Source organism: Podarcis muralis, chromosome 1, assembly GCF_964188315.1.
Source record: "Podarcis muralis chromosome 1, rPodMur119.hap1.1, whole genome shotgun sequence".
In the NCBI taxonomy this organism is placed as follows: domain Eukaryota; kingdom Metazoa; phylum Chordata; class Lepidosauria; order Squamata; family Lacertidae; genus Podarcis; species Podarcis muralis.
In genome coordinates, this window is record NC_135655.1 from 47,315,544 (window position 1) to 47,343,113 (window position 27,570).

The 27,570-nt window shown below is 42.7% G+C and overlaps 1 protein-coding gene across 3 annotated transcripts in view; it reads right to left on the reverse strand.

Moving 5' to 3' along the window:
• The window catches only part of SUSD6 (sushi domain containing 6), a 58,024-nt gene extending 42,033 nt beyond the window's left edge, over positions 1-15,991 (reverse strand). Inside the window, exon 1 of one of the 3 annotated variants that reach the window (XM_077927669.1) lies at positions 15,267-15,991. The gene's annotated coding sequence lies outside the window, so the exon portion shown is untranslated. Of the gene's footprint in view, positions 1-7,128; positions 7,266-15,266 lie in introns of those variants that run through there. The other 2 variants (XM_028725221.2, XM_077927671.1) reach the window with 2 other exon arrangements.
• Between the last annotated feature and the right edge of the window lie 11,579 nt (positions 15,992-27,570).

Consider the following 27,570-nt stretch of genomic DNA (forward strand, 5'->3'; position numbering starts at 1 on the left):
ATGTTCTAGAAGACAACAGAGGCATTCATTCCTTACAGTCACATCCACCCAATGGCCAGACTTTTAAGAGAACAGTACACATAAACCAAGCACCCTCAGGAAAAAAATACTCGTGCTTTTGAGGCGGCCAACTTGAAACCACTCAGTTAACTGATGTCTAGGAAAAAGTAGCACAGCAACATGAATATGGAATGCCTTGTTACTTGAGCCAGACAACAAAGCTGGCAAGGAAGTATTGTGCCCTGTACCCAAAGACATATAGTTTTTCCACTTTGGAAGGAAGAAGGGAGAAAAGGGAATCTATCACAAAGACCATTGCTAGTCAAGGAAGCACTAAGTGGATAAGGCCAAGGCAGTCTCAAGTGTCCACTGAGCTGTAATAAAATACCAGCAGATCATGATCACCACTCATCTGTTTCTTATAAGACATTTCTGCTTTCTGCAAACCCTGACATGATAAGGGCATGATAAGGGCACTGCTTTGAAGGAATTGTCCAAAAACATCATCGTGGTGCAGCTGGACATCATGCCCTTAGGTTAAAAACATGATGTATTAGCTACAGGATGCTGAAGAGCATAGGGCTGTACAGGTAGCTGTGGAAGAGAAAACCTGGCAACTGACAGCTTGCAAATCAAAAGGGACAACGATCAACAAATTTCAGTCACACCAATTTGAGTTTTCAGTTCAGCAAAACAATACAAGATTATGTTAGAACACCTCTACATACACATGCAAGGCAGAGGGGGCTAACAAAGGTTACTCTATAGCAGCTGCACCCAGAGAGAGACGGCAACAGAAATCAGAGGTCTCCTGTAGCACAGCGCACATATGCCCCTGGGATTATTATCTACCTTCTAATCAGCTCACCAGATCCACCTTTGCCTCCTATCTCTTCATATTTTGAGGGCCCATGGAAAACCATGGAGGGCCATTGACTCAACCTTTCAGAACAGTTTCATGCCTTTCCCCTCTAGAAAGCAGGGAGATAGCCTAGCCCAAATCACACAACTACCAGGATTCTGCACATTTCTTCGAGGGAAAAAGCAAATCCATTATACTTACTATGAAAGGTATTTCTGGATCCTGTAAAAACTGTTGCCAGATTGGGATTTAGGATAGGCACCACCAAGCGGTCAGTAGGTAACATTGCAAGCTTGCAAAAAATAAAGAATTCAAACAGGAAGTTGCTGTTTTAGCTCCTCCCCTCCCCTTCCTTCTTCAGTTTTTAAATAACAAGCCAGAAAGCAAGGAGATTTGGTACCAGTATAGCATGGAAGACAGCTTTAACAGAAAGGTTGCCTTTAAAATTCACTGAGACTCTGGTAGGAAAGGTAGAGAAGTATGATGGAGGAACTATTGGGGGAAGGGGGAGACAAGTGATGAGGTGGGCTCTGGCGGCAGCTTTTATGGGATTCAGAAAAACCTTTCACAGAAACAAATGCGGCCAGATTGGGATGTATAAAAGCCTACAGACCCATGAAGGGAGGGACAAACAGTGAATGGAAGAAGATGCTGCAACACCCTCCTTCCAAAGGCAGCTGAAGCTGAAGCCAAAGTGTCAGTTTTGTAATGCTAAAGGAATATGGAAGATGTTGACCATGTGACCACTCTGCAGAACTCTTGTATGTAGATGGGCATTTAGGGAGAAGGCCGCAAGGGTGCTGCTGTCCTAGTCGAGTAGGTGGAGGCAGGTTAAGAGAAACGCAAGCCAACAAAATGCATTGTTTCTGCCATCCAGCTCTTTTTCGACTCTTTTCCTCATCAGGAGAGGATGAAAGGAGCTGAAGAGCGAGCTGGTCTGTTGTATGGACCGTGTACGATGAATATATACCTTCACTTCTCAAGGAACATCAAGGCAGTGCCCTGCCTTTTCTGACAGATGTACCAGAAAATGGCAGAGTGATGGAAGAATCAAGTCTTCTTGGCAGTGGAATTGTGAAAGTACCTTTGGAAGGGATTACTATCTCTCTCTGTGGAAAACACAACTCAACTGACAATGCATTTAGTTCTGAAATGCCTCTGGTGGAGGTAGTGGCTATGAGGCACAGGACTTTAAAGGATAGTAGGAGGGACCAACTTGAGTAGCTCAAAAGGAGGACATTATAGAGATGATAAGACAGTATGCAGATTCCAGGTGGGGAATTTATGTCGCACAGAGAAGTGCTACTCCTTGAAGGAACGGGAGGAACAAGTGAGCTGCCATAGGACGATCTGGGTCTTTAGAGAGGATAGATGAAAAGTGTTGAGGTCCAACAACACAACAGGCACTGTAACTCTTCAACAGTTTGACTTTACCTCCAATGACGCCCTCTTCCATTGTCTCCTGAGACAGACAAATGCCAACTAAGGTTGTGGGCCTGGCTTGAATGCAGCATTTTAATCCTTTAAATATAAACAAAAGAGTCTATTTGTCCCTCCTTCTGCAGTGGTTTAAAAAAATGATTCAGCAACACAAGACAAACTGCCAAAAGTTCAAATTTTAAGATATTTCACTGAGGAGAAATCAAACTCAACAGTGCTGAATTGTTACAGTTCGCTACACAAAACAGTTAAATCAAATTAACCAACAGAGTTGGCCAGAGATCAAAACTAACCCAATAAAGATTCAAATGCTGAATCAACTATCACAAACAAGAAGTGGAAATGGGGAATGCAAAAACTCAATTCAAGCAAAAATGAAACTACTGTTATATTTAAGATCCTGTTGTTACATATACAGTTTTTATGAACAGAAAAATTAGACTCCTGGCTTACACACCTCAGTCAAACTCAGCTTTTCAAGGACGGCAGGCCTCCTAAATCACAAACAAAGAAGAAAATTGGGCCTCAACATGGTACAACTGAATCTAGAAGTCTACACTTAATGTAAAACACTGAATGGCCAGAAACTCCAAATATGGGAACTACACAGATATTTGGGTGTGTGAGAGAGAGGTTATTAACATAATTCCTGCAAATTTGGGGATTTGTTCGGGACTAGGATAGAACAGGATGGGACACTTTTACAGAATGCTTCTAAGAGTATCATTTGAAATCCCTAAACAAGTTACACAAGTCTGCAGAGCAGTGTTAGAAACTCAGATATATAAGCTAATTGCCAAGTGGCACCTTAAACCTAGGTTACAGTTGCCACAACAGAATTTCTAGGCACACAACAGAGGTGGGGGTTTTTTTGCAGCGGAATTCATTATTATTTTCATTTCTACACTGCTTTATATTTAAAGGAAAAAAATTCTCAAAGCAGTTTACAGCACATTAAAACGTCAAATAAAACAATCCAGAATAAGACAAATTCAAGCTTCAAGGAAAATATTTCCGATCCTTCTCAAAGTGACATTTTGCTTTCCTCACATTTATTTACCTACTTAATTTATATAGCTGCCCCATAACAGAAGTACTCTAGGAAGCCAGTGTGGTGTAGTGGTTAGTGTGTTGGATTAGGACCTGGGAAGTCATGGTTCAAATTCCCACTCAGTCATGAAGCTCATTGGGTGAGCTTGGGCCAGTAACAGCCTCTTAGTCTACCTCACAAGGTCATTGTAGGGATTAACTGGGGGGAGGGGGCAAACTCCTTGAAGAAAAAGGTGGGATATAAATACAACAAATAAGCTTTCTGCATACTGGCTTTAAAAAGCTGGGGGGGGGGGGCAGCCAGATGGAGATATCAGTTGCCAACCTGGTATCCAGAGATCTCCACATGCTCACAACTGGACTCACACCAGTTGCAAAACGTGCCTGACACTTGGGGAATTTCTAACACTGCTACAGAGAGAGAAGGTCCTAGTTTCTGATCAATGGAACCCATACTCTTGTTTTCTTTCCCCCCTGCCCCCTTTTTAATCCCCTGACCTATGCGTTTGCAGAAATTTATCAGCAATACTTTTATTTTTCACAGTTTGGATTCTCAAGCTTATAACTGAACTGAAAGCTTGGCTTACAGCCTATATTCTGCACTCAGCCTTCTCCTATTCCACTGCCTGGCATCTACTGCAAAATTATGGAACAGTGCATGAAAGGTAAACTGGAAAAATTCCAGTCGCCTGAAATTCTTATGCTGCCTCTTAGAAGTTTGAAATTTTTATTCCTACACAATGATAATGTCTAAAAGAAAATGATGACTGAAGTCTACAGAGTCAGTTTTTACTGCCCTTGTGTTACAGCTACAAAATTAAGGTTTCCCAGAAAGCATCCCTCAACCCAGGTTTGTACAGAGCTTGCTTTAGAGATATCCAACGTAGCCAATTGCAGCAACGCTGGATTTTAAGGGCACTGTCCTTATTAGCAACATGTTTCTGAAACCTGCATTCCAAACATTGTAGAAGAGTTACACAAACATTAACTGCAGAAATATACACAATCTCGTTTCCAGTGGATCCCAACTGATAATCCTTTTAAAAACATTATCAGGAACCTGAAGATAAATAACTATGACTATACTATGTCTTTACACATATTTGATAAGTAATGGCCCTATAAATTATAGACACACAACACTGATAGCTCTTTTTGCTGATGAAAAAGCAGAAACATACACAGTCTCACTAGGCACAGCCTTAGAACTAGACTAAATGCTGCATGAAAAAATGTGCACTATCACCTGCTCCTCAGAATGCTTATTTGGCAGAATGCAATTAGAATGTTTTACACCTATCAGCAAGGAAAAGATTGAACAGCCTCCCATTCAAAGTATCCTCCCACCAATTTCCAAATGGATGCTTGTTCTTCAACATGTTTCTATAACTCCAGAAAGCAGAAAACAACAGGTAAGGAAAGGGTCTCTCTCTCTCTCTCTCTCTCCATTCCCAATTGCCTATTATTTACATTAATTAAACAAACACACTCCAAAAACAAAAGTAATGTTGCAAGGAGGGAGGGGCTTTATGTTACCTTTATATTTGGGACTATATTTTATCAAACTGGCAGCCTGTGTAATACAGAACCATTTCAGTGCTCAGAAGCCACTTCAAAAACTGCAAATACTGAGGATTAAAAGCACACTATTTAAAAGCAGCCCATATTAAAACACTGCCTGGCATCGAAAACAGCCCTGGCCATTTCTTATCCACAGCCTGCATCAGCACTTTTATCTTAAAGCATCTTATAGTGCCAAGAAAAACAAAAGGCCTATACATTTAAGAAGAGTACAGATTTTGCCCTAAAATAAAGTCTGTCATTTTCTAATTTAAGCAGATGTGGTTACAGAAGACTGACAAATAACACACTACTGAATGTGACTACAGAATGTGTAAGGGCATCATCTGAAAGATCATATATAATCTCTTCCTCACCCCCCCCCAAAAAAAAAAAATTCAGACTATTATTTCTACCTGAAGAATTCAGGCTTTTATGCCATAGGATTTCTGGTGAAGAAGTCTTCCTCCCCACGTCTCCGCCTATTGTTTCTTATTTAAGCCTACCTCATAATTATATACAGAAAAGCCAAGTAAAAGAACAGTTTCCAATTATAAAAGCATACAGTAACATTGAGAAGCTTACACTGAAACACCTGGATTCAAGGACATTAATTTACTAGTAGCGGCATGCTGCATAATTCCCAGTTGACATCTGAAAAGATAATTCATCGCTATAACTAGAATACTCTTAGTTTCTGTGATCAGGAACAATGACTTCTCTAGTATAGGCCATGGGTAGGCAAACTAAGGCCCAGGGGCCGGATCCAGCTCAATCGCCTTCTAAATCCGGACCGTGGACGGTCCAGGAATCAGCATGTTTTTACATGAGTAGAATGTGTCCTTTTATTTAAAATGCATCTCTGGGTTATTTGTGGGGCCTGCCTGGTGTTTTTACATGAGTAGATTGTGTGCTTTTATTTAAAATGCATCTCTGGGTTATTTGTGGGGCATAGGAATTCATTCTTTTTTCTCCCCCCCCCCCTCCAAATATAGTCGTCCCCCCCAAGGTCTGAGGGACAGTGGACTGGCCCCTTGCTGAAAAAGTTTGCTGACCCCTGGTATAGGCATTTGTTAATCACCACCCAAGTTGATGATCTGAGGTGAAGGCTGTAAAATGTAGTCTACAATTAATCAATATTAAATGCAATGGTCTTCTGTGATTAGCAACAGAGTAACAAACAGGAACTAGTGAGGTGTCAGCCGAGGACAAGATGAAAATAAATGTGAGTTAACATGCTCTTTTTAGCATTGCTCTTAAGTTCCCACCTCCTCACCATAAGCTAGCTTTGTTGGCTGAACCATATTAGGAAACCTTTCCAGGGTACACAAGCTCACTTACAAACATAGCACAGGAAGAGGCACTCTGACCAAATTATTCAGGAACAAGTAACCAAATGCACATACTGAAATACCCTTAGACACTCAGGAAACAAACACAAATTATTGCTGCTTAACTCCCTCCAATCTTTGCTCTTGCATTTATTATATTGTGAACTAACAGAAGCAGTCTTAAATATAATCTATATCAGCCTTTCATGTTGTGCTTCATTTAAAATAAAATTCTTGCACGACCATTTCACAAAGGCAGGAGTGAATTTTAGCTGAAGCAATGTGTTGGATTTCAAATACAATAGGTAACAGCAAATCTCGAGGCAGATTCAGATAATAGAAATATTAGCACAGACAGCAGATGGGAAATTAGCCGGCTCCTCTGCTTCCTAACTATTCATTCACCTGCAGTCACATCCATATTCCACCAATATGACCAAAGATTACATTTGTGTGTCAAGCAGCTCATTACATTACATTGCATTAGCAGTAGGATAACATGCACACATTAATCCCTACATCCACCTTTGTACTTCAAGCCACTGTGCTCCTTTTGGTTTCCATTAGCTCAACAACTTACATAACTTCACACTTTACAAGAAAACTGAGTACTCATCTGTCTACTGAAATTGTGAGCAGTGTTCCCTGTAATGCCCAAGACAAATTCATCCTCCCTTACACCCCACAAGCAAACTTGGAAAACACAGCCCAGATCCCCTCTGTAATACACATAATGAGAAAATAACTTACTCCATATCTGCTTTGGTAAACTCTGAAAGGTACACATAGCATATAGAATATGCTTGCTAATAATACTCAAAATGTGAAACAGCTATCAGAAAAGCAATGCTTAAAGGGAATCTCAGACTTCCTTTGAAATATCACCTCTCGCTGCTCAAGTTTATCTTCTTTCTTCATTTTAAGCAGGATTCGTGCATCTGGAACCCCATGTAGGGGAGAAAATGCTTGGGGTGCCATGTGAAGCCAAGAAACAGCAAGTAGGAAGAGGATTATGTACCTCCTTCCCTGCCACTTTGCTTTCTTCTGAAGCTGCTTTTCAGAATCACAGCTCTGTTTTATGCATCTGTGTAGTTAGCCCCCAAGAGATTTGCTTTAGGGAACTAACTTGAAAGCCAAAACCTTGTAATTAACATTTTCCTCATTACACTTTTTGCCTGTAGGTTTCTCTGTCCTCACTGATTTTTGTCATTCAACCACAGCAGGAACTTCTAAATCCCTTCTGTGTCGTCCACTGTCCAAAGAACTATCTTGAATGTGCCAAAAGAACTAAGGCTAGTGAAAGATAACAAATAAATCTGAACAGCCACATTGCTGCTCTTTATGGCTAGGAAAAAGAAAGGAGGAAGTTGCCTTTGTTTTGTTCTATCACCTTACACACATTCTTCATGGTTACATGCTGCAGCATGCTAGAGGCACCAAAGTTTCAGAGTTATGTGTCCAGTTTGTCTTTATATATTGTAATCATATGCACTGAGCTGTGCTTCAGTATTCCAGGCAAAAGCCCCATGGATATTCAGTAGCCAGTTGCATAATTATTTTAGGTCTCCTGTACAATTTCACTGTTCCCAAGATCCAGTGCAGTGCCAGAAGTGCAAGGCTGAATGTTGCAAACACAGGTTCAAAATTCCGATTCAGCCATCAAGCTTCCTGATTTTTCTAATGCTAGCTTAGTTTTAGATAATTGTATTTAGGATCAGACATCCAAGACACATACAATATCTCTAAGTATACATTAGTTACTAAGAAAAAAAAGTTGCACCACCCTGATTAATAAGTTTTGAAAAGAGGATTTTCTATATATTAAAATAGCTTTCAGCCTGTGTGCCATTCATCAGTTTAAAAAGCGGTACAGGCAGAGAGTTAAACAAGAGAATTTTCATGCTTGAGTATTTGTAGAAACCGATTTTGCTTCCTCTTGTGCTTCATTAGCTACTGAAGCATTACAATAAAGCTAAAACAACAGAAACATTGAAGTAGCTTAAGACTGCCAAGAAAGAATACCACTACATTCCACTCTGGGTGTGTGAAGCAGATTTAAAGGAAGGTTGGGTTGTTTCCAAGACTGCTAATTCCTTGCAGGTATTTATGTGACAGGAGACAAAACGATCCTTTCTTCAGTGAAGATGGATCTCAATACAGTATGTACACCTGATTTTAGAGTATATCTGCCTCCTACTCCAATCTTCCATTTTTGTGAACCTTTAAGGTCCCATTGTGATATTAATGTAGGTATTGCAATTGACACCCTTCCATTGTTCAGTTTTGTCCCTCATCCCTAGCTCTCTGTTGGTGAATGCTGAACTGACTCAATTCAAATAAGGAAAGAGAAGCACTCCTCTGCCCCTTTCCAGTAAAAGCAGGGCAAGTACCACAAAAAATTCAATAAAATTTGACATGAGGAATTACAAGTAATACTTGGTAAAAAATATCATGACATTACAGAAAAACATTTTTTATTATCTCTCTTAGGTTATATTTGAGCTATGTTTGTTCTGTGAAAATTTCCTGTTTGCAAACTTCACCACAGAACAAGTTTCCTGTTTGCACTCTCTCTTTGTGCTGCAATCAATGTTGAAAGTTAAATGCCGTCCTTCTATTTTTTGATATGAATTCACTGTAGAACTGTAGTCACTATGACTATATTCCATTTGATTTGTGCACAGATCTTCATCAATAATTTTAAAAAACTCAACGTAGTAACAGTTACATTTTCCTTCCTCTCTCCGAAAACTGACATTAACAAAAGAATACATAGTCAGGTGGCAAGAATCTTGATATCAAATTAAATGTTATAGACTTCAAAAGGGCAGTGTTCTCCATAGTCACTGCCAAATAATCACACCCATGTTTACCACTTCTTTGAAACTTTCCCCTAACACAGTGAAATCACCTTAAAATAGTAATTAATGCAAATCATTAAACCACTGCAGCAGAAGCATTGTGACCTCCACCAGTGCCCCCACCCCCTGCAAATGTCAGTCCTCATCTCAATATGGAGAACATTCAAGTGAAAGAGTTAATGCTGATACTTAAATGTTAGGCGCCTGGGATTTTTTTCAGCCCTGGATCTAATGAATTAATGAAGCAGAGTATTGACACTCATAAATGTTCTGATATCATTATACTACTAGAAAACAAAGGATATTCAAGGAAACTGGAAAGTGCACAAAAGCACAACCAACACTCCTTACTTCAACTTTCTCATGTCTAATCTAACTCATGACAATCCCTAACCTGCTAACAAATTAGGAAACATTTTGACACTTTTTTTGTATGCTCCCCTGGTAGTAAAGCAGATGTCAAATCAGTCTTGACAGCGTAGCTTAAGTAAAGGGGGCTAATTTTTTAATCTGATCAGATTTGCATGCGGGCCATTCTTAACCTTTGCTGGGGTTTATACATGTTTAAAACTCTTCCTTTAATTGCTTCACTAGAAGCACTTGGAAAAGGTAATGGAAAGAAAACATTTTTTTTCTTCTGCAGTTTACTTAATACTGTCTAGATTAGAAGCCAAAGCCTTGAGCAATTTTAACATCAAAGTCATTGGGTAGCTAGAACAGCAACAGCACAGGGAAGCAGCTGCAGTGATTCATGCTCTGGTAACCTCTTCTTTGTATTACTGAAACACACAATACATGGGGGAGTCTTTGAAAACCTTGCAGAAATTTCAGTTGATCCAAAATAAGATGATGGTCAACTAGGACTGGAGCTTATGACCATAATACACCAGTACTTGCTTGCTTCCCTCCATCCCGCTCTTTCTTTCTTTTGCACTAGCTTCAAGTATTGTTCTGGGCCCAACTCAAAGTTCTAATATTAAGCTTTTAAAGCCCTAAAAGGTTGCAGACATGCTATCTGAACAATAGTCTCCTTTCACGTAACACCAGCCACATTAAGGACATCAAGGACCTTTTTCAGGTGTTCCACCAAACGAGATCCAGCAGGTAGCTACCGATTGAAGTTTTTCTTGGTTGTTTGCTATAATTGGTTTTAGTGTTTATATTGTGCCTGGGTCACTTTTGAATGGAAAGCCCCTTATTAATAGTAATAGTATCAATAATAAGACTTTTCAGTGGTGGCACCCTAGCTGTACAATGTCTTCTTAGAGAGGCTCCCCTGACACCCACACTTAGGATTGATTGGGACAAATTTGAAAAAGACTTACTGGTAATTGTCAAAATATATCTATAACTGTTTGTTCCAAAGTATTATTGTCCTAATTGTGTTATTGTTCATTGTCCATTGTTCTTTTTATGCTTTGGAGTACACAAAAAGTAATTTTCATATTTGTGGGTCTTTATGCTGACTGTGCTCAATACATAAGGACTTTTATTGCATATTATACTGTATCTTTGAATTGTTTTTATTATGCATGTTGTGTTTTTATCTTGTATTTTTATGCTGTGAACCACCCTGAGATCTATGGATGAAGGTCAGTATACAAATTTAATAAATTCTACTACTACTAATAATAATAACCCAGCCACAAGCCTGACCGTATTATTTTAGTTCTCTATTTGCTTTACTCATTAAAGTAATTTTATTATCATTTGTTGGACACCGCCTGGGGTGATACTAAAGGAAGGGTGATTCATAAACAACAACAACAACGGCACACATGCAATAGAGTTTAGCTTACCTGACAACAAATGTATTTCTGAGCCTTAACCACAAACTGAAAATTAAACCAAACTTAGCCCTGACAACTCAGTTATTTATGAGGGGGAAAACTGGTTTTCATAACTTTCAGCTGCCAATCAAAAACCACTGTACTATGCAAAGGATTCTGGAACATGTTCTTGGGTACCATTCATATGAGGCATGCACCAGCCCTGTTGGGCTTCACTCTTGCCCCTCCCCCCCGAACATAATGTGACTCAGGACACACCCAACACTCTCCTTCAACTACTGTGGTACCTTTGGATGTGAACGGGATCCGTTCCGGAGCCCTGTTCGCATCCTGAAGCGAACGCAACCCGCGTCTGCATGGGTCGCGATTCACCGCTTCTGCGCATGACGTCATTTTGAGCGTCTGTGTATGCGTGAGCAGCGAAACCTGGAAGTAATGGGTTCCATTAATTCCAGGTCGCCGCAGAGCACAACCTGAAAAGGCTCAACCCAAAGTATGACTGTTTATGAAGAGAAGGAATGCTAGGTAGCTATCTTCTAAGTTTCTTTGCTCTTTCTGATTTCTCACTGAAAACCCCTCATAAGATTCTAAGGATCAAAGTTCCCCAGAAGACATTGTAAATAAAACATATGCAATGACATAGGTTTTCCTCCTTGCAGACAGGCACACAGACTAAGCAGGCTCCAGCTTTTGCTACAGAGGCCACTTAGGGAGCTGCTGCTTTGCACTTGCTGCTGCTACCTGCAAGAGAGAGAAAACTGCCTAGTTACCTATATGGCACTGTGGGCATGTAGTTTAATCCAATGCATGTTTGATTTTGTAAGTCAATCAAATTACATTCACTGAGTCAGAGGGCTCCTCCGGATGTTATCTTTGTAGAGTGGGAGCAAGAACACTGCAGTTCAAGTCTAGACTTCTTATATTATGCAAGTGGCATGGGAAGAAGCTGCACAGTTTGCAGCAGTTCCCATGTAGTGAAGCCAGCTAAGAGGGTGCCCCAAGTATGACTGCAAAGTACGCTCTCTTTTGCTCCTGCAAGCATAAGTCCTAGCCAATAATTCAGATAACACTAAATACAAATATCCATGTTATTTTACACAAACCTGTATAAACAAAGCCAAACCATTAGTTAACAAAAAAGGGAAAATATACTCTGTTTTTTAGGTAAAGGTAAGAAGAATTTAAGAAATTTCAATTGCTACCATCTCTTGAATTTCATGTGCAGGCATAACTTGAAAGGGAACTGCTGTTTTTATATGTTGTGAAGAAGTACGGGGGGGTGGATGTGCCATTGTAGCCCTAGTTGCCAGGTATAAGTTATCCATACATTGTCCATAAATCCACATAAATGGGCTTCAGTGTTTATCATTCAAAAAAGAACATCACTCACAACACTGTTTTGTCTTTCTCTGGTGGGGACAGTACCCTGTCTGAAAAATTTCTTAGGCCTATGCAAGCATTTCCGTTTCTCTCTTGCCGTAGTTCTGGGACAGGCAAGTACATTTTATTACAGAAAGAGACAAAGTGGCATCCTCCTCCTGCTTCCGCACCCAAGCATCAGGCTTTAGATACTATAGTTCCAAGACTATTTCAACAACCCTGAGCAGAGTTTAGAAAAATCTCAACTTGTATTAGGAAAACAACATTCTCTTTTGTTAAAAACACTTCTTCACTTTCCTTAAGAAACTCACTTTATTTAAAAAAAGAAAGAAAGAAAAACCCTGAATATCTACCATGATACAAGAGAGCCTGCCAAGTGAAGCCTTGATACACAATAGCATTTACAGGAACATAAAGCACAATAAAATAAATTGGCAGTACTTGAGATACAAACAACTTCAAGCATCATCAAGACATTTCAACATCTTCACTTCCTTCCCAGTTTGTAACACAAGGTTACAATAAATTGTGATGACATTCAAAAACTTCAAAAAAACCCCCCACATTTCCTAAGAACTGAACCTTGCCAAACTAGTGTCTCTTAAATTACTCCTCAGCAGGGACCCACAAATTCGTCTACCACACTTTCTGATGAGACCATCAGCTGGTGTCTTCCTCTGAACCTGTCAAATGGGGCAGTGATTTTTCCTGTGGATGCACTATACTTTCGGGACACCAGAGTGCCTCAGAAATGCAGCCGAATTCAGGGAAGATCCTCATTCCACTCTCTAGCTCCAAGGTGGAGAAGGCAGCTATGGTTGAAGGGAAGACTGATCCCTTCCCTACTTCTACACTATGAGCTGGGGAAAGGAGCAGGAGGTTATGATTGTACAGCACACAAAGAGAATCCTAGCAGTTTCAAAATGTTTTTGGTTAGCTAAGGCTTGCAAATTTGGGGATCCAAGTGTGTGCAGCTCTGCTCATCAGACACTATCACATTTTAAATTGCTGTATACTGTAAGTTGAGTATAGCCATTCAGGAAGAATCTAAAGACCAACATATCTCAACAATTTTTGCTTTTTTCAGCCCCTGGACTTTTGATACTAGAGTGGTGACTCTTGCTTACAGGCCTAGAATCAAAATGTTATTTCAAATAACAAATAGGTATAGGTATACTGATACTGAAAAGCGGGATTTAGTAAACAAAAACATCTATGTACTAAATAGATTCAATTGTTTGTATTATCTTTATAGTAGCATAGCTACAATGGGGGGGGGGGGGCAGACCTAACATGGACAGGTGTACATTCACACACATGTACCCAAAAAGTGAATGTCAACTCTATGATGCAATTCTTCAGCATAAGACAACAATTAAAAACTGAGAATCTCATTTAATATAAGGATTTTTTTTAAAGTATGTCCAAATACTGAACAAAAGTTAATCCAGACAGAGGCCTTGTATAAAAATTCAGCTCCTCAGCACTAATATGCTAATATTCAGGTGGAAACCACCACTTAGAATGAAATATTCAATAGAAAGTGTCAATGTACCACTCAAGCTGATCTTGCATATACATTTTATAGGAAAGGAGAACTAATACATGAGAAGACCGTTTTGTCAGCAGAAGGCTGTGCTGGTTTTTTCTACTTTAAGTTTATTATAGAACACATCCTAGCAGCTAACATTAGGATCAAACAGGATCAGCACACCAGCCACGATTATATACGATTAGCAATTCTTACGTAAAGTTTCGTGGAAGAGGAGCACATTACTGGAAAGCAATGCATTCACTCTCTCTTAAATCCAATAATGGACTTTTATTCTTATTCATAGGCACAACTATTTTCTCATTACACCTCACAACTTATTTTAAAACAGAGATGAGCATATGAATGCAATATTTCATCATCTAAAGCCCAAAAGGCTTTTGTAAAATAGCACAACTTTCTAAAGAGATACAGATTTTTATTATTTTTTAAAAAGAGAGTCTTCTTTCTTTCCCTATTCCTCTTTTTTAAAAGAGTGAGGTAGCTACTTACAGCCACACAACTTTCCCCAGGAAATTCAGCATTCGTAGAGCAGCACCCAAAGTACAGATTCAGACACAAAGAAACTAGACATTACCAGAGCCTAAGAGTCATTTCACCACCCACACCACCCGCTAAAAGGAGGTTTCAGAGACATGGCATAAATAAAGATTGTGTTCCGTTATGTCATCAAGCCCCAGAATTCTCTTTAGTAGCTGCCCCCAATGCAGACACAGGACAGGCACATCTGCATTTGAGAATCCATGTTCTCCACTGGTCTTCAACTAGTGGTTTGGGACATGGCCTGGACTAAGAAAGGTTAGCACAGCAGTGCAATGATTACAGAAACAGAAGGTAAAATAATAATAATAGGGTCGCTAAATGCTTGTGTGGGTTAAAAACTGCTGCATCTAACTAGCCCATCCTCCAGCAACTTTGAGCGTTCTGTCATCTCCACCACAGCTTTGTCCTGACAAGTTTCCCAGGCGATGATGGGATTTCTTCCCAGGATTTCTCCCCCCACCGTCACCCTTGGGAATCTAATCCTCTGAAGGAATTTTTTTTTTCTGGGGGGACGGGGACGAAGAGAGTGGCTGTCAGTCTCCATCCACAGGGCTCAAGCATCTTCGCCCTCCGCCCTTTTGCCCCAAATCCACCCAAACCGTCGCCGTCTGTACTCGGCGGCTCTTTTATTATTTTCCAGAAGCCGCCCCCCACCCCACCCACCCCCCGGGCTCCGCAGAGCAGGTGTGCGTGTCTGGAAAGGGGAAAGCCCAGGAACTCTTGACAGCCCCCCCCCCCCATGCCTGCCTGTCTGCCTTCCGCGCTTGGCTAACAAAGAACCAAAGGAGGTGGGGAGGGGTGGAGAGAAGGACGCGCCTTCAGCCCCCTCCACACACCCCACACTTTCCTCGCCCGCCCTCCCCTCCCCACCCCCTTTCCCGGCAGCGGCTCGCTCACCCAGCCGCGGCTGGTTCCGGGAAGAAGGCGGCCCCTTCTTCTTCTTCTCCTCCTGCTACCTCCTCCTCTTCGCTCCAAGGCACTGAGAGGCTGGGCTGCCGCCGCCGCCGCTGCTGCTGCTGCAAGGCCCGCGTGCCCTTGTCTGCCTGGCCCTGGTTACGGCAGGGGAGGGACCCGTCTCCTCTTGGCGCAGGGCTCGGCCAATGCAACATTCGCGGCCGCCAGGGGAAATAAACAAACAAGCGAGGGGGTTTAAATAGATAGAAATGCCAAGGCTAAAGTAGCTCCGGGGCAACGTCGCGAGGGCGGCGGCGAAGGCGAGGGCACTCCCCCCCCCTTCCTCCTCTCGTCTCCTCAGTCCGACCCTTCTTCTTCGCTCCGACTGCGCCGCCGAGTCCCGCTTCCTCCTTCGCCGCCGCCGCCACAAGCAACAGCCGCTCTCGGTCGTTGCTCCGCCTGCGCTCTAGCGCGAGCTCGCCTCACGCGCCGGGCCTGGCGAGTGGGAGGGGAGGGAGGCGGGGGAAAGAGGGCGGCTTGCCCTCCCTCGGCGAGGGTTTAAAGGGGCAGAGCAGCTGCTCCTGCCTGCAGGGTCGAAGTTAGAACCCCGGCGGGAGGGAAAGGATTGATCGGGGCGAGGCTCCCCAGGCCGGAGGAATACAAGGAAGGGGAGGAGCCTCGCCGGCCGGCCTTAACAACGCGGGAGATCAGCCAGCGCCTTCCCGCACGTGGACTGCCGCCGCCTCCCCGCTCTCCTCGCGCGGCCTCGGCGGCTGTGGGAAGAGGAGGAGGAGGAGCTCCCTCCTCCAGGGCGGGGAATATGGGAGAAAGAGAAACAGGCAGGAGGAAGCGGGCCGGCTCCGTTCTCTTCCCATGTGCGAGGTTGCCCACTTTGCGCCCTGTGGCTTTGGGGTATTTTCGTCTCTTCTCATATTGTGCCTTAACTCTGAGCGCAGGGGGACTTGATTTCTCTCCCCCCCCCCCTGTTTTATTTATTTCTCCTCTTCAGCGTTAAATGGGCCAGGGGTGTCAGAGGAGACAAGCTTCCGAATGCAAAATATTATATACGCAGTTGTGGTTTCTGTCGCCAACCCCACCCTTTCCACAATATTGCCCTATCCTTTCTGTCCTCTCCATTTTCTCTTTTGCCACTTGGTATTCTTCCCTTTTATCGGATCAACCTGCATATCCATTCCATACCCATTTCCCCCCATTCTTTGCTCGCAGCCCATCCTCACCCAGCGCCTGGCTGGACTTCTGCTGTAGAAAGTCAAATCTCTGGATAAGTTATTTCCCCGCTTTATCAAATGAAAATTCCGAGTCTTGCAGCCCTCCCCTATCTAAATAAAACACTTTTTAGCATCCAGAAGCATACTTTTGTGAGAGAAACCGCCAACACTAATAATTGCTGCTTTTGTCACTAATTTCCCAAAGAGGTGCAGCAAGAGGCCCTCTGAGGCACTTTTCATACAGCTTTTAATCTCATATCTTTGTCACTGGTTTTGAAAGACTACACATTTCTTCTTCCGCTTTGTTTTGCTGTTATCTCAAACTCAAAAGAAGTGCTTAAGGCTTGACAATCTGAAAGTACACAAGCCTTTGCAAAATCAGAAGCCCACAGATGCTTTGTACTGGGAATGAGGAACTTGTGGTCTCCAGATTCTCCCAAACTACAGCTCCCATCTTTCCTGACCACTGGCCATCCTGGGGCTGTATCCAATTACCGTAAGTCCATCCCAAGAGTAGACTCAAAATTAATGAACCTAAATTAGTCATGTCTATTAACTTCATTAGGTCTGTTCTGAGTAGGACCGGCACTGGATACCACCTCAAAGCCACAGGTTCTGCTCTATATTCTTGTTCATGTGGGTGTGTTCATGAGTTAAATTACACTTTGATCACACTTTTTTCCCCAGTGCTCAAATCAACCAAAGTGAAACTGAAAAAAACTGTCAGAAAGATGTCTCTTTTCTGAAGGCCTGTTTTGTATTCATTGGGTGAGGGGGTGTAATATTTGATACATTTGTGTATATTATTCTGTGTGTTCATAATAAAAGGTAAATACATTTCTTTAGTGGCAAGGCGATTGTGATGGTATCGCCATATTTAAAATTGGCTACACAGTTTAGGTCCAAGCTATCTGGAAGAATGTTTTGGCTCATATGCAACTGCCTGGGTTTTGAGATCTTTCTTTGTTTATCTATGCAAGACACTCTTTCTTAGCACCCACAATTGTTTGGGTTTCATATTGGGTATTTGTGTCTGGAGTCCCAAGGCAAGGTCTATCCCTCTTCTGATGTCTTAAGTGTGCAAACATAAGGCTACAGAGATGTAGCTCCATGCCAAGCTGCCTGCCATCTGAGCAAATTCTCCCTCATGGTAGTGTGCTGTGTACACCATATCCTGTGATCTTGTGTTGCAACATGGGTGGGACGGTTGTCAATTCAGGGATGTCTGTAAAAAAATGTTTTTAATCCCTCCTATTGCATCAAGTTTGAGCTGATGTAGAATCACAGTGTCAACAACAGTGTGGCACTTCAAGTCAACCATGTCAAGAGCCTGATGTGTCTCGCTGTTCCTACTGCCTGACAGGGGCTCCAACCGTGTCACCTGCCCTGTCTACTGGAAATTCCCCATGGGCAGGCAATAATCCATATTATCCACGTCCTACCATGAGAAAAATTATTCATTTGGAAAGCCCCATATGATTATGACATGTCATGAACTAGCTTTTCTCTTTTAATATATCCTCATTCTTTCTCCTTTTGTCTTTTTTTTTTTTTGTCTCTCCTAAAACATAGTTTTTAATGAGCTAAGAATGACAGTGTAAAAAAGAACTGATTCCAAAGAAATGGAAAATAACAGCAAGGAAAAACAAATACATAGACAGCACAAAGGAGACATGTGATACCTCATGCCAAATATACCCCCAAAAGGCCATGAAATCATTCAAGTCCTGCTGCATCAATCTCTTAAGGAAGATGGGAAGTGTTAAGTTGTGGGTGAACATATCAGACGACACAACGATTCTTCAAACAGCTCTTATTTATTCAGAGGCCAGAACAGAACTGAACTGAAGGGCTCAGTCAGCCTGCTTATATAGAGCTCCAGTACAACGTTACTGTAGCAACTTTCTAAAACTATCCAATCACTGAACGTCACTTTCGATCCTTCATTTGCATAACTATCTACAGTATCCCCCTGCTGGCCCAGGGTGAGAACTTCAGTACATAACAGGAAGTGTTAGATGAGAGTCAGTCGACTGCATCATCTGGCTCAGTATTTGTCTATAATGGTTGCCAGCAGCTCTCCAGAGTTGCAGGCAGGGGTTTTTCCTAGCTCAACCAGGAGATGCCAGGAATTGAACCCAGGGACCTTCAGCATCCTTAATAAACTACAGCTCTGGGGGGAAATTGGGGAGACACTATGACTGTTTAAAGTGGTATCATAGTGCTTTAAATGTATGGTGTGCATGAGGCCAATATTTTACATCCTAACAACTAAGCATACTCAGGGTTGCTTGTATTAAGCAGACTATGCAAGAATACCCATAAAGAACATACACCAATATTTCATGTATTTCAAACTTTCAAGAACAGTAGGCGCACACAAAGTGCAAGTTTGATGCATATGTTTCAGTGAAAGCTAAGAGGACTCCTCCTCCCATTTGGCTTCCTGACAGGCACTTTGCTTGTCCCTTAATAATAAACACACTCCAAATGCAGTTCAGCAGCCCTTTAGTCATTTCCTGCATTTTACACGTGTGTATTGCAAACATAAAAACATATGCTAAAAATGTCCAGGGGGCAGGGAGGGAGAGGACAGGTTGCCTGTAACTGCTGCCCTTTTAGCAGTCTTGATGACACAATGTCAGCCTGTGCACCTTCTAGGATAGCGTTAAATTCACAGGTTCCTGCTTAAAAAACACCCTGAGCCTTTATAAATAAAATGAAAAAGTGTGTGTGTGTGTGTGTGTGGAGAAAACACACAATGTATAAGTATGCACAAAATGGCAGGAAACATTTTGGTTGTGTATGTCATCCAGAGTGGCTGGGGCAACCCCGCCAGATGGGCAGGGTATTATTATTATTATTATTATTATTATTATTATTATTTATTTCTGACTGAAGTATAACTAGCAATGCCAAGGTAAGGAAAAGCTACTGTAACACACTTGCTTGTCTGAAAAAAGAGACAATGCACATACTTCTGTAAACCAATAAAATCTTTAATTTAAAATATATATATATATAAAAAGAAAGCTTGCTTGAATTTGGTCCAAGGACATGACTACATGCTAGCTGTCAACAACACATTACCTATTCAAAATGCTCTATGTATAAACAGCATCTATTCAGAGGCAGGAAACAGCTGTATTATCCACTTACTATACGATTTCTACTGAGACAGGAAAGCAAAAGGTGAAAGAGCTGCACAAGATTTCCCCTGCTGTTTGTAGCATACCCTCCAGCATTTCTCTGATGAAAATAAGGACATCTCATTCCACAATGATAATTTTACTATTTATACCCCACACATCTCACTGGGTTGTCCCAGCCAGTCTGGGCAGCTTCCAACATATATAAAAACATAATTAAAAATTTTTTTAAAAAAACCCACTTCCCTATACAGCAGGGATGTCCAGCTCCCAAGAGATTGCGATCTACTCCTGGAATAAAAAAACTGGCAGTGATCTGCCCATTTTGGGGGGGGGGGGGGATCCAAAGTTGTTGAGCTTTTTTTAGGGGGGCAGGCCAAAGTTGCTTTTTTTTAAGCGGGAGCAACATAGTTTTCCTGCTTGGGGGGGCCACGCCATGCCATAAATCGCTCACAAACTCACAAACTAATAGACGCTCCGCAGCTCTCACCTACAACACAGCTTCATCCCCACTGGGGCCGTCACAGGGAAGCAGGGGACGGATGCCAAGAACAGTCTTAACGACGGCTGATGCCATGGGTAGACCAGCACTGTAGGGGATCCAAGAAGCCTCCTGATGGTGTGAACTTGTGGCAGCCTGCTGGCAGGGTATTCCTAAATACCAATGTACCAGGGTGCTAGCGGCCTAGCAATGACCAATTCACACCAGGTCAGGACGGCATGCACGCGGATGCTCTTTTTCCATCATGGAGGAAAATGAGCCAGCGATCCACCACGATCTATCACAATCACCTGGGAGTCGACCTGTTGATCGCGGTTGGACATCCCTGCTATACAGGATTGCCTTCAGATGGCTTGGGGGGTCAGATAACTCCATACCCTCCAACATTTCTCCAATGAAAATAGGGACATCCTAAGGAAAAGTAGGACATTCTAGAATCAAATCAGAAATCGGGGCAGCTTCTCTAAATCAGGGACGTCCCTGGAAAATAGGGACACTTGGAGGGTCTGTTGTAGGCAGTACAGTGGTACCTCGCTTCAGGTTACAGACTCCGCTAACCCAGAAATAGTACCTCGGGTGAAGAACTTTGCTTCAGGATGAGAACAGAAATCGCACGGCGGCGGCAGGGGGAGTCCCCATTAGCTAAAGTGGTACCTCGGGTTAAGAACGATTTCAGGTTAAGAACGGACCTCCAGAACAAATTAAGTTCATATATATATATATATATATATATATATATATATATAATCATATTTTATTAATTTTCCATACAATCATACCGCATTACAATTTCTGTTGAACTTTTCAGTTTTTGACTTCCTTCGGCTTTTCTGCCAATCATTCGAATTTAATTTCTTTAAATACACATTTCCAAATTTTGATATTGCCTTTATACCTTCCTCCCTCTTATATTTTACTTTTTTACAATATTTCTTATTTTATTTTATCACAGAGCTTCTCTAAATGCCACTAACGTTATTTCATTATCACTTATACATTCCCAGTAATCTGTTAGTTTTCCCCAGTCCTCTATGAATTTTTGATCTCGTTGATATCTAATTTTCCCGGTCAGTTTATCAAGTTCTGCATAGTCCATCAGCTTCATGATGACAGAACAAATTAAGTTCTTAACCCAAGATACCACTGTATTCTATGGGGGGGGGGGGGCTAGCAGGAGGCCCCATTAGCTAAAGTGGTGCTTCAGGTTAAGAACAGTTTCAGGTTAAGAACGGACCTCTGGAACGAATTAAGTGCTTAACCCGAGGTACCACTGTATATTCTTTAGTTTGATTTGTGTCTTCTTCCTGCAGCAAGAAGCAAAAACGCAGAGGAGAGGACTGCAGGGGGTCTCTCTACCACATGTAGAGACTCCCTAGGTTTTGCAGGGAAAACGGGGGTGTCAAAACTACCTCCTGCCTCACATCCAAAACCATCCAAGGCTGACAGCTGGATGTGCGTGCCACCCTCATGCTGCCAGGAAGGGAACCATGGCAGCGGAGAGATGCACAGGCAGAAGCTGTCAGCCAGCTGGCACTGGGAGTTAGGCTGAAGGAAAGCAATGAAGCAGACAAGCACTTGCTTCCCTCTAGCTTGGGGCCTAATGGGGAAAAAAGGACCTGGCTGTGGAAAATAAACAGCTTCCCATCTTGCAAGCCTAAATTCCCACCCAAACAGACCCTTTAATGTTCATCAATGTTTTCAGACCTGGAACCCTACTGTAATTCAAACATACATTTGGGGGCCCATTTCTCTCTCTCTCTCTCTCTCTCTCTCTCTCTCTCTCTCTCTCTCTCTCTCTCCCTCCCTCTCTCTCTCTCTCTGTGTATGTGTGTGTGTGTGTGTTTTGTGTGTGTGTACCACATATTTGAATGGTGGTAGTGCCACTGTTTTGACCCATCTTAGCTCAGGCCACAACCCTGTACTGGCTCGCAACACACCTGCCGGAGACCAATGCTTTAAGCTGTGAAATGAGGCCTGCCATTTTAGAGTTTAAAGGTTCATGGAGGTGCGGTGAGGTGCAGTGGGGGTGGGGAAATTGGTCATGGAGGGCATGCTTGAAGATTCACATTCAGAACAACCTGTCAATAATGACTGGCAATATGCGAGTGGTGATGTGATCTAAACCACTGAGCCTCTTGGGCTTGCCGATTGGAAGGTCAGCAGTTCGAATGTGCATGACGGAGTCAGCTCCCGTTGCTCTGTCCCAGCTTCTGCCAACCTAGCAGTTTGAAAGCATACTAGTGCAAGTAGATAAATGGGTACTGCTGCAGCGGGAAGGTAAACAGCGTTTCTGTGTGCTCTGGCACTCGTCACGGTGTCCCTTTGTGCCAGAAATGGTGTAGTCATGCTGGCCATATGACCCAGAAAACTCTCTGTGGACAAATGCTGACTCCCTTGGCCTGAAAAGTGAGATGAGCACTGCACCCCATAGTTGCTTTTGATAATAACAATAACCGTCCAGGGGTCCTTTAGCTTTACCTTTTTACCAGTTGATTGGCAGGTGTGTTGTCCTGGCCACCTGACAAAGTTGGCCCATGATCTGGCCCACCCTACCCAAAAGGTTCCGGAAAGTTTTCACAATGCCCCAAGGCCTTCAGAAGAACAAAAGAGAGCCTTTGGCTCTGAGGGATTCTGAGTAATTCACCACTCCTATCTTCTCAATAAGCAGTGGCAAGATAAAAAAAAATGGCAAAAGGCTAAACACATGCTATATGCACAGAAGAATATGAGAAAATAAGAAGAGCCTTGCTGAGTCAGGCCAAAGGTCTATTGAATCCAGCATCCCATTCTCCCCGTGGCCTCGGGGAATTCCACAAACAGGAACTGAATGCAACAGCACTCCTCCCAGAAACTGGTATTTGGAGACATCCCTGAAATTGTAGTCAGTGTTTCAGATGGAAATCAGATTAAAATCTGAGGTTTCCCCCCACCCCCAACTGCTTAACCTGATCCAGGAAGCAATTTCATGGGCGTCAACTGTGCAAAAGTTCTACCAACCATGCCAATCCCGCTTTGTCAATACACCTTCTATTTTTAGCAAATATAGACTAATATAAACATTTAGCCTTTTCAGATCTCAGTGCGGGAAAAGGCACACTGCTTGGGGAGTGTTCTCAAAGCCTTGGAAGTAATTGCTATGGTTGGCTCTTGAGCTTTCCTCCTAGATGAATGGTATTGCCATTCATAACAACCAAAAGGAACTTTAACGTAATGCATGACAATGACAGTGCGTTCTAACAAAGTACTAATGTGATGACACACACAATAATGCCATTTGTTCAAGGTCTCACCATGAGTTTCTTATTTTGGAGCGCTTCAGGTGGCAAACCTATTCGCCTTTCAGCCCTTGTTCAATTGTTTGAAAGTTGGTTGATTGAAAAATTAAAAATAAAGTAACTAATATCTGATCAGTGAGTGCCCTCTAGTGATGAAAACTATTTAAATCCTCTGGCTATAGATTGGAAATTCCCTATGACATCTGCCTGTTTACAGTTTCTAAGCACCGCCCTTTAAACTCAAATGTGAAATCTTATCTGGATCTGACTCAGTGTAAAATCTGTGTTTCTTCCTCCAGAATTAAGCACAATGCAAGCTGGGCTGAGCAATCCTATATTCATATTAACCCAGCACAGGAGATATGCCACCACTGCATTGGTAGAACTGCCGCTATATCCAATCCATGCTCAGTCCAAGGCAAGAGGAAAACACCCTAGCAGAAAATGCAGAAGCCAATCAGGAACTATACTGGCAATAATGCCCACAAGCTGCCTAAGCAGGGACAGACAATGAACTCATGACAATCAGAACATAGCATGACTAGTGGCTGTTGCACATGCTGAGGTGCTGGTGTCTGTCAGGGCTGGTTCAGCATGAAGACTCAGAGATGAATAATAAAGTTAATTCTTTATTCAAGGCAATAGAACACACACAAACCTACAGCAGACCCTCCAAGTGTCTCTATTTTGCAGGGACAGTCCCAGATTTACAGAAGCCACCCCAATTTCTGATTTGATCCTGAAATGTCCAGCTTTTCCTTAGAATGTCCCTATTCTCATCAGAGAAATATTGGAGGGTATGGTAGGATTTTCATCAGAAAAATGTTGGAGAGTATGGAGTTATCTGACCCCCCCCCAAGCCACCTGAAGGCAGCCCTGTATAGGGAAGGTTTTTATAAAATAATGTTTAATATGTAATGTTTTATTATTATTTTTATATATGTTGGAAGCCACCCAGAGTGGTTGGGCAACCCAGTCAGATGGGTGGGATATAAATAGTAAAAATATTATTACGATTATTATCATAGAATAGGACATCCCTATTTGGAGGGATGTTGGAGGGTATGCTAGGGTATGACTGGCCCTGGCAAAGACATTCACAGAGCTAGAGTTCTGGATCTCCCACTTCCTGCTAAGCCTCCTCCCCACCAGTGTGTCTTCCCAGCAGTCTCAAACTCCGCTGGAGAGGGGCCCTCTGAGCTCTCTGCTCTGTAACATGCAACACCCTCTGAGTCCTCCTCATAGACAAGCGGGGAGGAGAGCTAAACACAGTAGGACCTGCCTGCTCCTGCGAATCTGTCTCAGCTTCAGCCCCCATCTCCTCCTCAGCTTCCTGTTCTATGTCTGCAGTGTTTTCCTTCTCTCTCTCACTCAAGCCTGTTTCTTGTTCAGCATCCCCCCATTCCTCCTCTGTCTTCATTGTCCCACTACCACCCTCCCAGCTCAGAGCTCTTCTCTTCTGAGGCTTCCCTGGGGTCTTCGGGCTGGAGCTCCCCACCATTCCTCACCACCCAGCCAGTCCCTGACAGTGTCCTCATCACCCTGAGTTCATAGGCTCTTTCTCTATGGACAACATATGAGCATTATCATCAGTTGAGTCCATGGTGGGTTGCCACTAGTGGTGTATCGTGGGTTGCCAGGGGCATGTCTGTCCCTTTTATACCATTTTTGTATTTTCTGGTTGTGTACTTTGCCCTTCCTTCCTATGATAAGCTTGTCCAGGATATTGTGGCCATTCAGCCAACAGCGCTATCTTCTCTCAAAGCATAATTATAGTTATGAGTTGCTCTGCAAATTACTTCCTTCCTGTCAACATTGAACGTGAGCTTTCAGAGTAGCTTTTATTGTTGTCTAATCCAAGAATGGGGAATGTGTGGCCCTCCAGCTCCTAAACTGTGACACTCCTTTCTTCACATGGCAACTATATTTTCTGTGCTCTATGATTTTACACACTGCTGCAGAAACTGTCAATTTCAATTTGAACTGTAAAGGCTTTCACTTCCAGCCATTTTTGAAATTATGTTAATAAGGCAGATGTTTCTGTTTGTTTACTTTGCCTTGTAATTAGAAGAGAACGCTTTAAAAGTATGTGTCAAGACAACATTTTTTTCTGTTGGTATAAACTACCGGTATATGCTCTGTGTTCAGGGGTTTGCTGTGGGGTTGTTTTTGTTTTTTTGGTCTGGTTAACCCACATATAGCAATTGAAAGGACCCAGGAAAGAGGAAATCTCCAATTAACATCAATGCAAACCTTAATGCATGCTAATTTCAAGGGCAGCTCATTTAAACCACGGTCAGCTGATTTCTGTATTTCTACAGGATTAACTCTTCAACATCTGGCACCGAGGCTTGTTCCAAACATTATCAGAGTTCAAAAGCTTTTCTTCCAGCAATCTCCAATGCTGGCAACAATCCCAGATATGTGGAATGAAAATGCAGCATCTATGTGGTATACGCATGCGGGTGCACACAGACAAGCATGCCAGCCAAAATAAGTGATCCCACAAACCGTCCTACACAAACCACCCTGGAACTAATAGATTCTATGCCAGGCTTCCTCAGCCTCGGCCCTCCAGATGTTTTTGGCCTACAACTCCCATGATCCCTAGCTAGCAGGACCAGTGGTCAGAGATGATGGGAATTTTAGTCTCAAAACATCTGGAGGGCCGAGGTTGAGGAAGCCTGTTTCATGCAAATGCTGACAAGTCAAAATTGATTTTCTTGTGACTTTAAAATATCTAACATTTCAGGAAAATATTGGATTTCGGAAGCTTCCCCATGGCAAGCTCAGTGTGTGCATCTTGTTCTTAGCATGTGAGTGACAAAAGCAGCAGGCAATTTTATTTTATCCTTTAACTCAGTGGTTCCCAATTAGCTAAATGCTGAGGACCCCCTATTTTTCAAAAGCCAATCCACAGACCCTCTACCTTTGAAAATTTTGATAACTCCATGGTGGCTACCTATACAAAGCAATTTTTTTGAACAAAATATGGGGTAGTCCCTAATAAGCAAAGGATTTTAGGCATACTAAAAAACAGACTAGGGCTGAGTGATATATCACGATGCTGAAAAACAGATATCAGCGGCTAAACATTGTGATATTCCGATATATCACAATGTCTTAAATTTGAGATCAGGTGTGGGGATGAGGGAAGAAGTAGCCTCAGAGGTCGAAGGTAATGCCACGGTGCCTTGAAGTGAGGGCAATCAGCTCTGTTTTCCCTCAGCTTGAAGGAAGGCAGCTCAGATCAGCAGCGTTTATCAGCCAAGATCGGAGGTACCTTGAAATTGGCTGCCCTGCTCTACCTCACACAAGGAGTGACATATTGCTGCATATTGCCAGGTCAAAATCATTATCACAGTGTGAGTTTGGTCAATATACTGAAAAAATTGCACAGTGCTAAAACAAGACCATTGGATTTGTGATTTTACCATGCAAAAATGACAAAAAAATTTGTTGGGGGGAGGCAAGGGATGGTGTGTTCCCCAGACCCCTAATTGGGAACCACTGCTTTAACTAACAGCCAGATCCTACTTATGTTTCCTTGAAAGTGCAGCTGTGCTCACTGAGACTTATTCATAGTAAATATGCTTAGGATTTCATCATGTGTGAATGAAGAGAGCTGGGGATAAGAACACAAGAACCGCCTACTGGAACAGGCCAATAGCCCATCTAATCTAGCATGCTGTTCTCACAGGGGCCAACCAGATACATTTCACTTATCTCAAGGAGACACAAGGCCAGTTCCCTAATTGGACCACATTTTTCGGCTGCGATGTTATGGGACCCATCATCAGACCCAAGGTCCTGAAAAGTTGTTGGACTCCAACTCCCATCAGCCCCAGGCAGGACGACCAACGGTCAGGGATGGCAGGACTTGTATTCCAACAACATCTGGAGGGCCAAAGCTTTCCCAATGCTGTTTCATAAAGGTAAAGGTAAAGGTACCCCTGCCCGTACGGGCCAGTCTTGACAGATTCTAGGGTTGTGCGCTCATCTCACTCTAGAGGCTGGGAGCCAGCGCTGTCCGCAGACACTTCCAGGTCACGTGGGAAGCGTGACGAAGCTGCTCTGGCAAGCCAGAGCTGCACACGGAAACGCCGTTTACCTTCCCGCTAGTAAGCGGTCCCTATTTATCTACTTGCACCC